This window comes from Canis aureus, chromosome 6 (genome assembly GCF_053574225.1).
Source record: "Canis aureus isolate CA01 chromosome 6, VMU_Caureus_v.1.0, whole genome shotgun sequence".
NCBI lineage: Eukaryota > Metazoa > Chordata > Mammalia > Carnivora > Canidae > Canis > Canis aureus.
This window is the reverse complement of record NC_135616.1, coordinates 26,140,803-26,153,198: the sequence shown is the minus strand read 5'-3', so window position 1 is coordinate 26,153,198 and position 12,396 is coordinate 26,140,803. Positions and strand designations below refer to the sequence as shown.

At 39.9% G+C, this 12,396-nt stretch overlaps 1 protein-coding gene across 7 annotated transcripts in view; it reads right to left on the bottom strand.

Annotated features, from left to right (window-relative positions):
- MAPRE2 (microtubule associated protein RP/EB family member 2) overlaps window positions 1-12,396 on the bottom strand; it is a 159,959-nt gene that overhangs the window by 79,388 nt on the left and 68,175 nt on the right. The gene's annotated exons all lie outside the window — the stretch shown is intronic.

The following is a 12,396-nucleotide window of genomic DNA, read 5'->3' as shown; positions in this document are numbered from 1 at the left end:
GAGTCAACACTGGATAAAATCTGTGCCTTGTCCAAACTGAATCGGATGCAGAAATAAGATCAGATACATGGCAAAAGCTTTGTGTTTGTTAAAAAGTAGAAGCATGGAGTTTCTTAAATTGAAGCCTCCCTTTCTGATTGTGCAGCTCTCTGGTAGGAGAACTTATAGGAGCAATGACAAAATTTAAAACTGTTGTCATTTAACAAATGTGGGGGATCTAGTCTCTACTGAGTTTAGAGTGTTTTGTTAAGATATCTAAAGACAGAAAAACAGCAAGTGATTAATGAGCATTCAGCACTAATTAAGGGAAAGGAAATTACTTAGGCGAAGCCCTTATGAACCATTTGACTAAGTAACTAGAGCTATTACTATAGATTAAAAAAGTCTAAAGAATAAGAACGGTGAGTGGATGAAGTTAGTTTTAGAGAGGATGTATGTTAGGAGTTACCCAGTATTTGAGCCAATTTGAACAAATGAAATCCTAACCCCATGCCTAGCTTCTAGGTTTAGTTTCTAAGATTAATTTGATTTAGAGACTTTTAAAACATTTAAGAAGTTAGATTTGAATTCAACAATTGAGTATAACTTTTTTTTCTTGCCTCCTCAGACTTAAATCAGATAGCAAGTATTATACTGGTTTATTCAGTATCTTAAAGATCTGCTTTAGTTCAATTTTAGCTATTGTTACAGTATAATAAGCATAATAAGCACAATACCATAAATATTGACTCATATACATATCTGTATGTATAAATATTACAAAAGATTATTTTAAGATTAAATGTCTTAGTTTGATGAGGTGCAGAAAACAAACTCAAAGTAGGAGGTTAATAAAAAAAACTTTAAAATGTGATGTCAAAGTACTATTTTAAAAAATAGTTATATTAAACAGTATTTTTTCACTATAAAAAAACCCCCAGAAAATTAAAGACCTCTTATTTTTTATAGGAATGCGTGCGATGTATGAATTCTATACATATAAAAATGGGTATATGTGTATACACACACACACACACACACACACACGTAATAGGTTGAACAGTGACCCCCGCCCCCGCCCCCAGAATTCACGTCCACTTGAAACCTTCCTAAATGATCTTATTGGGAAACAGTCTTTGCAGATATAATTAGTTAGAAGTTATACTGGATTAGGACCCTAAATCCAAAGGCTAGTGTCCTTCTAAGAAGGCCATGTGGAAACAGACCCAGCCACACAGGGAAGGAGGTCACGTGGTGACAGAAGCAGAGATTGGAGAGAGGGAGCTACTGGGAACACACAGAGCCATCAGACAGGGAAAGGCCAAGAATGATTCCCCTCCAGAGCCTTCAGAGGGAGCATAGCCCTTCCAACATCTTCATTTCAGGCTTCTAGTCTTCACAACTTTGAGGGAATAAATTTCAAGCCACCTAGTTTGTGGTAATAGTGTTATAGCAGGCCTAGAAAACCAATACGATCAGCTTGATTCTCTTAACATATTGTGATTATTTTTCTATCTTCTTCATGTGTAATATGTGCACTACATTTCATTGTGTAGGTGGGTGTACTGCAAGGTACCTGATTCTACAATTTTTATGGTAGCATGCTTAACTCCAAGAACTTCTAGTTTGGTCATTTCCTCTTTTAGAGTTAATTATTATTTCAAGACGAAACTGGTGGCCACTTAAATGCTAACAATGACCAAATCATTGTTGGCTCACATAAAAAGACATGGACATTTTTTCACATTCTAAAAATCTTCAGGTGATTTTTGGTGGAGGTTCAGTTGTTTGTTAGACTCTTTAAAGCCAAATGGACATCATTGGTTCTGGGCTCCCATTTTAACAGAAAAGGAAACAAGAAATCATCTTATATTATTAAAAAAAAGTCCCGTCCTTGGCCATCGTAAACTAAGGGAATCACAGGATGTCCTGTCTAATGGTATTTGGCTTCCTTTCATGGAACAACCTCAATTAAAGCAAAAAGAACACACTCAATTCTCAAGTGATTATCTGAGTGCCTGTGACCTGCTCAGCCCCAACCAGAACACAGAAAATAATCTGTAACCTAGATAGCAAGACATTACTGCCATCATGGAAGCAGCAACTTATCTGGAATTTGGCCTGAAAGTTTTGCAATAAGATGAATAAATGGCAAATGAAATAGGTTAAACTAAAAAAATTTACTAATAGACCTATGGCATTTGCAAAATCATAAATGACCTTATATTTTATAGTCTCTTTGGATTTTGAAACATACGTGGTTAAGAAACTTGGCTTTTGGCTGCAAAGATTCTGGAAACTAAGCATCCCCACTCTGTCAAAAATTACAGGGTTACTCAGTTGATCCTTTCAGGTAAACCAAAGACCTTACTGGGTGTTAGCTTCCCAGTTTCTCAGTTCTACTTAAGGAAATTATTCCTTAAGAGTTTCCAGAATTTAGGAGTCAAACTGGCATAGACAAAGCTGCCAAATTAAAATGAGAATACATCGAGGAAGAGTTGGGGGATATTTGCCTCCAAATTCTCCCCCCCCCCCCCCCCACACACACACATACACACTCTCTTTAACTACTCTGGGCAAAAGTTTTTAAGTATGAAAATTGTTCCTTGCTACCTTTAAAGAAGAAAACATTTCAACACACATTTTCCTCAAACATAGGAGTGGAAAATTTGATCCAGCGTTAAGGGGACATGCAATACAAAGAAAAACATACCTATGTAATCATTGGGTTCTTCTCCACAGAATTATAAAAGCATCCCCTAGCTATCAAGATGTCAGAGAAAACTTAGCTTTTAAATTTAACTTATTCATATGCAACTTTTAAGGGGGTATAGTGGTTGTTTGTTTTTTCCCCTGAACTCGAAGAATGATCCTGTCATTTCACGTTTTAGAAATCTATTTTAATAGAATCACTGAATATGTACTCACAGGGAGTTGGACCTAACTGCTAGAAAAGGCACTGTAGACAAAGACCAGAAAAATCAACTATTCTTTTTCTTGAGGCGTCTATATGGAGGTTAAGAAGAACTCAAGACTCATATCCAGTAAAATCTAAGACAAGACTATATTACAGTATCCAGGATTTATTTTTTACAATCCTCTTAATAATAGGATAAAACATCTAATTTTAAAAAACAGAAAACTGACTGCAGACACCTCACTAAAGACACACAAAAAGCCAATAAGCATCTAAGACACTTAACATCATTCATTACCAGGAAAATATGAATTAAAATCTTAATGAGATACTTTTAATACATCTGTAAGGATGGCCAAAATTTAGAAGACTGACAATACCAACTGTTGTCAAGGATGTGAAGCAACTAGACCTCTCACATGCTGCTGGCAGGAATATGAAATGGCACGATGACTTTGGACATTCGTAGTTTCTTAGGTTTGACTCTATGACTCCACCATTCCCCTCATAGGTATTTATTGCAGAGAAATGAAAACATATTCCCATAAAGACTAGTATGTGAAAATTCACAGCAGTTTTATGCATAATTGCTAAGAACTGGAAACAACCCAAATGTTCATCAACTGATGAATGATAAAATATGGTGTAGCCATACAATGGCTTACTACTCAGCAACAAAGAGTGGCAAACTGCTGATAAATCCAATCTGGATGAATCTCAAAATTATGCTGAGTAAAAGAAGTCAGACCCTAAAGAATACAATCTGTATGGTTCCATTTATATCAAATGTGACCTACTGTGTGGTGACCATGTAAGCAATGACCACCATGTGTGATGAAGTGAAGCAGTGGTTACATGGGGCTATGGACAAAGAGGAGTCCCAGGCATCTTCTGGGAGTGATGGTTTCAAGGGCATACATACTTGAATCATACACTCTAAATGGATGCAGTTTACTGTATGTAAGCTTATTCCTAAATTGATAAAGGGGAAAAGACTACAGCCTAATCTGCTTGAATTTTTTTCAAGACTCATTTTGGACTTTTAACATCTGCTGCATGCCAGGTTTTATGCTAGATACTGAGGCCACAAAGATAATAGATGATTACAGACAAAGAGTGACAGAGTAGACTGAACTCCAAATGACAACACTAGCTGACACGAGAAAAAGCATTTACTTTGCACCAGTCACTGCTTAGCATGCTTTATATTCTGCTGTTCATTTAAATCCTCATTAAGAACTCTGTGAAGTTGGTGGTTTTTTTTTTTTTTTTTAAGATTTATTTATTTGAGAGAGTGCACATGCATGAGCAGGACCCTGAGATCATGACCTGAGTCAAAGGCAGACGTTTAATCGACTGAGCCACCCAGGCGCTCCATCTGGACAGAAGGAAAATGAGGCTTAAGAAGCTAAAAAATTTGCCCTAGATCATATAGTTAGAAAGGGGTGGGGTTGGCATAAAAAGGCTCTCACCAGAGCCTAACTTTGGCCTGCTACAACTCCCTACTTCTCCAAAGCAGTGGGGACTTGGAGAACCCCAACTGGTCTTAACATGGGAGTAGGAACAGAGGTGCTGGATGGCACAGGCTACCTCCTCAGTCCTGTCCACACTCATCACACAGGCTGGAAATCCATTCGTTGTTATTCATGCTGACATCTGTCAGTCAGCATTATAACGATGCTATCTGCCTGGCCGAAATCCTAGAGAGAGAACATCTGGCTTCTCCAACACCAAACTTGCCTTTCAATTTACTGTGCATTGCTAACCCCACTACTAGGGGATTTAGCACACACTTTACAGGTCTACATTCCCTCTGCCTAGGTGGCTGAAGGCTCTCTCTTTCTCCCTCCCGCTGGAGAACTAGTGTTAGAGGGGCAGATTTACTCTGCTCCCAGACACAGGACAAGACAGCAAGGAGGGAAGAGGGAGAGGTTGGCACACCCACCTGGGAAGCCTTCACTCCGTTGCCTGGCTCGTACCCCTCCTTGTACCCACCACGCACCCCCTCTTAGCAAGATGTTCAGCCCAACAGCTCCACAAGCTTTCTATTTCGTGATTATTGATGGTGAGCAGTCCCCTATAGCTAGGATAATGCATTCAAAGCTTCCCTTTTGTTTATTCTTAATTGGTCAGTCTCCATGGGGATTCACTCAGCCTTCCCCCAGACTAGGGGGTGAGGGGGCTGGTGCTGTGAATGCAGATGGCTGTGTGGCACTATCACAGGGGTCACATTAAGGCCAGATATTGCTCAATAACTTCCAGAAGGTGGGAGGTTGCACCAGGAGCCAGGGAGGCCCACAGGACTGCAGCAGAGTGGGGGGGAAAAAAAGGCATAGGCAATGTAACCTCCAGCTTTAAGGGCCCGCAGGGTACCTGACAGCAGGTGCTCCAAGGAAGAGAAGAAAACAAAAATTCAAAGACGGTATCAAGAAAGAAATCTCACAGAGGATTACTTTGCAGTTAGTGCAATATTCACGGAGCATACTAAGCAGGCTGGACACATCACAGATCAGCACAGGCAGCAGCTCTGGGGCACCCAGGAGAAAATGAAACAAAATCCGGATGATGGGCTGCAGGGCGTGCAACCTCCCTGGGGCAGATGCCGGAGGGGCACGTTTCATTTGTGACTTGTGATGTGGTTTTAATGTAAGAGGAGTACCGGCATTAGGCCAATCTTTACTATCATCCACGAGACTTCAGTTAAGTCCTAAGTATTTGGAGATGTTTCCCAAACATACTTCAGCATGTAAGCCTCATGGTTAAAATGAAAACTCACTTAATTTTTTAAATTCGTGCTATTAAAGTGTTAAACCACCACTGATTAGGTAATCCATTTACATAATGCCAGTTAAAAAAACAAAAAAGGTACACATTGACTTATCTATCTAGTCTCCATTATATATGCCCTTTGTTTCTCCGAGCATATTGTGTAGATGGGAATAGATGTTCTCATTTGTCTTTTTGCCTAATAGTATACTGTACTATTTTTAACCCAGTGATGGTCAATGCAACTATCCTAAAAATCTGGGGATCAAGGGAGATAAACCTTTCACTTTTCTCAAGCGTCTTCCTGTCAGGGTGAAGGAACCTTACTATGCAAGCCACTCGGCAATGCTCAGACTTGTGCCTCGTGGCTGTGTTAAAACTTACATTCAGAGGTCATGGTAGGGGACACATACATTCAGTTTTCACGTACATGCTCCATTTCTGAAAGCTTTTGAAAATTACAGGACTAATCACTTTACCCCTGGCTGGGTATTAGGACAGTGATCACAAAGTTACTTTTCTGGGGTCAGGTGTGGGTCCCCCCCCCTTCTCAGATGCCTCCCACCAAGTGCTGTCCCTAACCCAAGGGGCTTTTCCAGAAGGGGCTGTGCATTATTTATCTCTGCACTGAGGGGGGGTGGAGGGTGGCAATAGAAGGAACACTTAACGTGTTCCTGAAAAAAAAAACTGTGGGAATTTGGGCTTAAATCTCCATTATCGTGTAAAATCCAGAAGTGGAATTTAAAAAACTACATTAACAACAACTTAAAAACATATTTGGCTATTTCAAAACAACAAAAGGGAAATAGATGTGGTGGGGGTGGAGCCCACTTTAGTAGCTTCCCTTTCTCCTGATTTGTTGACCACCACATACAAACCCTGCAAGGAATCATGGGAGTGGGGGTGGGGGCTCTTAAATAAAGGAATACTAGTATTTATAATCAAAGTAAAACTGAGTGTGAGAAAATCTCTCTGACAAGTTCATGCCTCTGGCAGTTTTGACAAGTGACCTCCACTCAGGGCTTTGCCAGGATAAGCTGACACTAAAGAAAAAATTAATGTCTTTAAAGCAAAGCAAAACAAAAACAAATAGTACTTCTAAAAAAAATGGGATCACAGAAATCTAAGGAAGAACACTGGAAGAGAATTTCAGGCTTATGCAACAACACACACTGGCCAGGACCTCTACAAGAGGTCACAAGTTTTAGAGACTTCGATCAATGCACACTATATATTTTTAACTCCTACTTCTCTCTCTCTCTCTCTCTCAAATCTCTTGCCCTTTTCCTCTTCTGTTCCAAGTCACAGCCAAAATCTGATTTTTTTTTTTTTAAGATTTTATTTATTTATTTGAGAGAGCACATTAAGTCAGAGAGCACATGAGCGGGGAGGAGAGGGAGAAGCAGGCAGGGAGTTCCAACACAGGGCTCGATCTCAGGATCCTGAGATCATGACCTGAACCCAAGGCTGATGCCCAACCAAACTGAGCCACCCATGCGCCCCCAAAGCCTGATTCTTTTGACATACTTTCCCTCCTGAACTAAGTCAGGTCTAGAAATAACAACTGAGCTCTAGTCATATTTTCTTTACTGGACAAACTACACAAAGGATACCATCACTAACAGGAGTCATTCACTATCCTCTGTACTTACCACCACCTTCTGCTTTTTTAGAAACACACACACACAAAAATCCTGCCTGAAGAATAAACTTTGTCCTGGTTCAAGTGAGCAAAATTCTAATTAGCCAGGGGAGATCTATCTGACACTGAAAACGCACAAGTATTTTTTTTTTTTAGTAACCTACTAAAAAATTATTTCTTGGTGGCCTATAAAACTCTGTTTAACCTTTACCCCACTATTTACTTTCATTGAAATAAATGAACACCTTTGGGGATGCGTTTAACAAAAACATATTTAGGAAAAATTTGATTCACACTATGGGGTAAAAAGGTGGGTAATTTCAGTTTTTGCCTATATGAATTATAGGTTTCCAGTTTGAAAGAATTCTCTCAACAAAATATAAATTCCAGGGGCCCAAAATACGGAGGTTAAACAGTCAGAATTTTATTTTATTTTTTTTTAACAGACAGAATTTTAAATGAACTAAGAAAAAAGGTTCATATGACCCTGATGGGATGTGTGTGGAGTGTTATGAGGGCTGCCAGAGTAGTGTGTAAGACACTAGAGAGTAGGACACATCCAATTTAGTAGCACGGAGGTTGACAGCTGAATGATAAGCTAAAGTGAGGAAGAATGAAACTCTTCTAACTATATGTATTCTAACATATTTCATTGTGGAAAAAAAGGTACTTTTCCCAAGAGAGGAACAAGCCAATTTTTCCTCTGAGGTGAAAGGGACAAAATTTCAAAGTAAACAAATCTACTCAATCCAGGTTCAACTCTCAGTCTTCCCCAGAACCTGCTATCAAGGGGATTACCCTCTAGCGGTATAAAGGGCCATATGGAGCACCCTGGGAAGCTTCACCAGTTATGTCTGTACGTTTTATGGCATTAAATGATTCAGAAGAATCCTTCACAATGAAGTATCATATATCCTGCTTCTGAATCTGGGAGGATTGGAAGAATGTGATCTCTATACACTAGCCACCGCCCAAAGTTCTATAGCTAACCATGGAGTGGGCTTCTGCAAATCCCAAAGCCACTGTCTGATCTAAGCGCCAGGCCTAAGGCGGTGAGGGTGCATTGACTGCTTCTACTCAGGCCAGGAATGTACACCTAGATGTCTATGGTAGAGCTTGAGAATTCTCTCATGGCAAATCAAGTATTCTCTAGCAATTCTGGCCTTCTAGGGTAGGGCACTGGAGGACTCTCATTTCCCCCTCCACTCCCATTTCGCAACAGGAGATAAATTCCAGCATGCACTTCTGTTAGCATTATGCGTTTTTCAATTAACGAGCTTTCAGTGGCCTTCAATATTCAAGTTCTGACTACCCTACCTGCCTTTCAATGTCCTTGCCTTATTTTCCACTGCTGCCCAACATGCACCTTGCTGGGCCAATAAAAAAATTCTGATTCTAAAGCCTATACTCTTCTCACCAAAATTTTTGGTCTTCTGCATTGTTTAGCTTCCTGCAGCATACTGGCTTTGAGGGCATCTTTTTCTTCTCTGAGTCTTTGTGGACTGAGGAAATGCAAACCACTTTTGCTATTAGACCAAGCTAAATATTCACAATAAGGTAAATCTGTTACAAAAGGAGTTGTTTATACACCTAACTTCGCTAGAACTCAAGGTCCTTACAGGGCATCTAGCACAGACCTTGGCGAGAGTAGACCCTCAAAAATTTGTCAAATTCTCTAAACCAAATGGAATATTTAGATCAGCCCTAATATTTCCCCCTCCATTACCCTAAGGCGTTACTCATTGCAGCTTCAAGAGGTCCCTATCAATACAGAAATGCTAGGGCATATGGAAATCAACCTCCTAAATTCAGGGGACCATCTCAAGCCACTGTTGAGCTAACACTGAAAAAGATACTACCAGAGACAATTCCTGATAAGCGGGGTGAGCGTCCTGTAACAGAAGTTCTGATGAAGAAGTTAAAAATTAGGCACCTAATAAGCATCAAGTAATCCTTTGATTTTTACAAATATAAAGAAAAATTAGTACAAAAATCACTATTTTTAGAAACTTCCTATGGCAGCAGCAAACTTAGGCAATATGAATGTGTACAGAACAGACAAGTGAAGCTAGACTTGCTGTGTCTCCAACTTTGCTGGACCCAAGGAGCAAGGATCTGAAATCCTACCTTCTTATCAAAGTAAGTCAGGCTACAACAGCCTATATTAAATGGGACATGCTTTCACAACTGTCTTTTACACAGACACAGTATTTCTTTTTGTTTTTCTTAAAAGTTCATTTTTCAAAACTGGCAAAGTTGGGTGGGAGAGCCAATGCTTTAGGCTTAAATTTTAGTTTTGCCTTTCTTTACAGTCCATGTCCTGGGGCCAAGCTGATTTTGTTTTTTTTTGTTTTTTTTTTTTTGGTTTTGGTTTTGGTTTTTGGTATTCAGAAACCTATGCTACTGTAGTTGCAAGTTCAAACACCCATGTGGAAACAGTCCCCTGGACTTACACATTTGTTCTTAAAAGCCTGGAGTATGCAAACCAAAATGCAGTGGGCAGAGGGCCAGTTAATAAATCTCATTTCCTACTAGCATCTGCATGAAACAGAGCTATAGGGAGTAGCCTCTCCAGGGAGAGCCAGAGCACGACTCTCATGCTCTGTGAATTCAACAGTGTCACCTCAAATGGCCCACACCACATTTATTTTTTAAGCAGCTCTTAAAATATATATGGATTTCTAGTGCTCATAAATGCAATGAGGAAGCTAAGTCCAAGAAGGCGATCTCACAGTAGTATACATGAACGTTAGAAAAATCCGCACAGCTCTGCTCAGCCATTTATGCACTGGCTCCTTTCGACTGAATTTACTACTGGAGGGATAATTTCCTAAGGGAAGTTGCTCTTTTTTTTAAATTTTTTAAAAAATTTATTTATGCTAGAGAGAGAGAAAGAGGCAGAGACACAGACAGAGGGACAAGCAGGCTCCATGCACCAGGAGCCTGATGTGGGACTCGATCCCGGGTTTTCAGGATCACGCCCTGGGCCAAAGGCAGGCGCCAAACCGCTGCGCCACCCAGGGATCCCCGGGAAGTTGCTCTTCCAATCAAAGTACACATGGGTTTCAGTAACGGTGTGCCTGCCACCCTCTCCAGTCCAGGCTGTAAAAATGGCCTCAGTTTTCAGAGATACCTGGAGTAAGATATCTGGGTCATGAACCATATTTGACCCTTATCTATAAACAACCTAGTGCAAATGTCATGACAATAAGGTCTTTGGCTGGGAAGAGCAGCTACTGGATGGTACTGGATGGAACAGTGCTGTTTTCTAGGTGTCCTCTCCTCTTCTCACCTGTACTACCTCTTGTCCTAGAGCTCCTGGAAGCATCCCCTCTTTTAGTAGTAACAGCATTCTTCTTGTATTTATGTAGATTTTTTAAGAATGTCTTTGTTTTAAATGTTTGAAGTTAACCTCAGTGATTTTGTAAGAATGCAAGGAGATAATCTTACACTTAACGAGCAACTGTAGAAAATGGGGCCAAAGATAAAGGACCTGCTGGCCCCTACAACTCAGCAAAGGAATCAGGAAGAGAATTTCCTCTGATCATCCCAGGGCTCTGGGCTGACCCAGGCCCTCCAGGGGACTCAAACAGAACTCTTTAAGCACATGTCATTTTTGAGGGTTATAATGAACTCACCCCCAAAGTAAAAATTTGGTTAAATCTATTTCGGCTTGCACAGTACCTTCCAAATTTCCTCTGCAATTAAATGGCAATATTATTCCGGCCTCGGGATGCCAAAATAATTATGGAACGCTTCCTGGATAGAAAAATGTCTCATATTTTTCCTTCCCCTGTGCCCCTCCAAAAAAATAGGTCTTAGTTATACTATACTGGCCATCCCACTCTGAAAGAAAAGCAGACCAAAGAAAACATAGGGTATGTCTGTCTCAGCGTACATCCTTCGTATGACACAATACGAATACAACTTTGGAGGATTCCTTCTTCATTTAACCTATGACACCTCTCACTATGGTGTCCAGTAATCCTATTATATAAAATACAAATGCAATAATGCTCTTACTGACTTAAGAATTTGTCCAGTCAGATATTTTCTTTAAACTCAGTTTTGTTTTTCATTTAATTTCAGGTTCCGTTAAAGGGACTCAGAAAACAAACTGGAAGTAATTTAGGAAATGAAAATAACTTAGATTGAATTGAAAAGGTAACTACGATTTTACTCGGAAGCAATATTTTATCGCCAAAAGGTAGCATTTAACCTTTCCACCAAGTCATTTTCCACTGCCATTTCAAGTTTGTTCATATGACTAATAAAACCCAACGAGGCAACTTCCTTTGGCCTATGTGGTAAAATTCGAACTCCATCTTAAAAGCAACTGCTGTTTACATGGTAGAGACTATATCACTGAAGAAATGAGGGCTTCAAATGTATTACCTATATGAACAGTTGAAACAAGTGAGGTTTAAAAGCAACTCGGGGTTTTGGTTTTTGTTTTTAAATTCTATTTTAGGCTTTGGAATGTTCACAGAGAAAGGTGGATGAGTAAGAGAGAGAAGGGACCCAATGTTCCAATCACAAGGATCTCCAAAAGGAGAGTCCCAGACGCTGTGGACCAATTTTGGTTTATATTAAGAGAATAACAAGCACCCGGACTCTGCAAGGATGCCATGTCAACATATTAGCTAGAACCATAAGGCATGAGACCTCATGGGCACAGCCAAAATTAACTCCCAAGTATTTATATAACTGCCAGAGATGACAGGGCAAAGGTTGCTTATAAATTTTTCTTTTTGAATCAGCAAAGAGGGTTTCTTTGGTCAAAGAGAGAGAGAGGAAATGGGGTACTTTGGGTCCTATTTTATAAATATGTCCTATTTACACACACTGAATTTTCTACCCATAATACCATGTGAACGTTTAGATGAAGGCATTAAAAAAAAAAAAAAAAGAAAAGAGTTATTTCCTGTTGCTCACTAGCTGAGAGGATGCGCTTTAGAGGTATGTGTGCTCTGCCTCGAAGCAAAAGCATTGTTAGTGGTTATCAAGGTAACATTTAAAAATAACTAGCCCGCACAAAAGAACTTCAGAGGAAATATGAGGGAAGCGATCAGTCTCCCTTCAAGTCTGGCCT